This window comes from Notamacropus eugenii, chromosome 5 (genome assembly GCF_028372415.1).
Source record: "Notamacropus eugenii isolate mMacEug1 chromosome 5, mMacEug1.pri_v2, whole genome shotgun sequence".
Lineage (NCBI taxonomy): Eukaryota > Metazoa > Chordata > Mammalia > Diprotodontia > Macropodidae > Notamacropus > Notamacropus eugenii.
This window is the reverse complement of record NC_092876.1, coordinates 341,495,998-341,498,851: the sequence shown is the minus strand read 5'-3', so window position 1 is coordinate 341,498,851 and position 2,854 is coordinate 341,495,998.

The following is a 2,854-nucleotide window of genomic DNA, read 5'->3' as shown; positions in this document are numbered from 1 at the left end:
CGATGGAAGAGAAGTAATGAAAACTAACCATAGTGAACTGAGCCAGAGACCACACACAAGTTATATGAATATTAACTGGCTCTGAATCTCATTTCCAATGGAGACATTAAGATACCACTCCCTAAAATCTTTGACTCCATTTAAGGAAAACCCCAGTACAGACAGGAGAAAGGACTGAACCCACAGGCAATTCCTTTCTTGCCTGAAACTTCAGCTATAGAGTCCTAGAGTCCAGAGACAACTCACTGAGCACAGAACACAGACACTCAGCCTGGTCATTCCAAAAGTTCAGGCTTGATTAAGCCTGGACCCATAGCTAGCTCTGCAGGTGAACAGTCTGTACCATCGATCAGCTCCGAGAGGGGCACAGAGGTTGGTCGCAAAGACGAAGACCAGTTTAACCAGGGATCAGAATGACCTAGGATTTTGCAGTGAAGGCAACAATACTACAGATTGTCTTCAGCTGCATCTTACATGTAATTAATTGCATATGCTCACCAATGCATCGTTAATTACTGCATATTTGAGTTGTGCCTCTGCTTTACTATTTTGCTATTGTGTTCATTTGCCTCTGTGTTTGTGTTATGTCTCTGCAACATCTGTCTGTAAGCTATATAATGTTTTGCTCATTGTTTATTTATATATATGCTAATGATTATACTTATGTTTGCTCCTTTTAAGTCTCAATATTATTATAGTTAGCTTGCTTTTTTTCTATTTTTAATTTTTTGTTTGTATTCTTATTCAGTTGTTTTCAACCATGTCCAACTCTTTGTGACCCCATCTGGGGTGTTCTTGGCAAAAATACTGGAGTGCTTTGCTGTTTCCTTCTCCATCTCATTTGACAGAGGAGGAAACTGAGGCAAACAGGGTTAAGTGAGCCAAGGTCACACAGCTAGTAAGTGTCTGAGGCCATATTTGAATTTAGGAAGAGGAATCTTCCTGATTCTAGGTCCAGCACTCTATTCACTGTGCCACCTAGCTGCTGCCTCTAATCCAGTCTCCTGATAAATGAAAAGAGAAGGTTGGGGTGTGATAGAGAAAGAAGTATGGAGAGTCAGGAGTGTGGTTCAGAGAAAAAAAAGGCGTAAATACCCTTTCCTGAATTCATTCCCCCTCCAGAGCTGTCCTAGATGTACATTTTAGCTTAATGTCACCATATTAAAATAGAAGGGGATGAAGGAACATAGAGATGATTGGTCCTGGTCCATAATTCCTAGGAATGGCCTGCCAGAGATGACTCTATCCATATCCATATTCTAGCCCATAGAGTTCCCCCCTTCCCTACCAAACATACCCCCAGAGTCCAGCCAAACTACAGGCACCAAGAGATCCAACAGCTATTTAAGTCATCCTTAACCTCTGAGATTTCTTCTGACTTTGAACTATGATATAGTTTCTCCCCTGCCTATCACTCTGGGAAATGACCATGGTCCTGAAGCTTTGTATGGGACATTTCAAAAGTGTTGTTGTTGTCGTTGAGTCATTTCAGTCATGTCTGAAACTATTTGGGGTTTTCTTGACAGAGATACTAGAGTGGTTTGCCGTTTCCTTCTCCAGCTCACTTTACAGAGGAGGAAACTGACGCAAAAAGGGTTAAGTGACTTGCCCAGGCAAAATAAATATTCAGTGGGCTCAGGCCATGGAAGAGCTCAAAAAGGATTTTGAAAATCAAGTTAGAGAGGTGAAGGAAAAACTGGGAAGAGAAATAAGAGAGATGCAAGAAAAGCATGAATAGCAGGTCAACACCTTGCTAAAGGAGACCCAAAAACATGCTGAAGAAAATAATACCCTGAAAAATAGGCTAACTCAATTGGCAAAAGAGGTTCAAAAAGCCAATGAGGAGAAGAATGCTTTCAAAAGCAGAATTAGCCAAATGGAAAAGGAGGTTCAAAAGCTCACTGAAGAAAATAGTTCTTTCAAAATTAGAATGGAACAGATGGAGGTTAATGACTTTATGAGAAACCAAGAAATCACAAAACAAAACCAAAAGAATGAAAAAAATGGAAGATAATGTGAAATATCTCATTGGAAAAACAACTGACCTGGAAAATAGATCCAGGAGAGACAATTTAAAAATTATGGGACTACCTGAAAGCCATGATCAAAAAAAGAGCCTAGACATCATCTTTCATGAAATTATCAAGGAAAACTGCCCTGATATTCTAGAACCAGAGGGCAAAATAAGTATTCAAGGAATCCACCAATCACCACCTGAAAGAGATCTAAAAAGAGAAACTCCTAGAAACATTGTGGCCAAATTCCAGAGTTCCCTGGTCAAGGAGAAAATATTGCAAGCAGCTAGAAAGAAACAATTCAAGTATTATGGAAATACAATCAGGATAACACAAGATCTAGCAGCTTCTACATTAAGGGATTGAAGGGCCTGGAATAGGATATTCCAGAAGTCAAAGGAACTAGGACTAAAACCAAGAATCACCTACCCAGCAAAACTGAGTATAATACTTCAGGGGGAAAAATGGTCTTTCAGGGAAATAGAGGACTTTCAAGCATTCTTGATGAAAAGACCAGACCTGAAAAGAAAATTTGACTTTCAAACACAAGAATGAAGAGAAGCATGGAAAGGTAAACAGCAAAGAGAAGTCATAAGGGACTTACTAAAGTTGAACTGTTTACATTCCTACCTGGAAAGACAATATTTGTAACTCTTGAAACTTTTTTCAGTATCTGGGTAGTATGTGGTAGTATGTGGGATTGCACACACACACACACAGAGAGAGAGAGAGAGAGAGAGAGAGAGAGAGAGAGAGAGAGAGAGAGAGAGAGAGAGAGCACAGAGGGAATTGAATAGGATGGGATCATATCTTTAAAAAAATGAAATTACGTGGTGAGA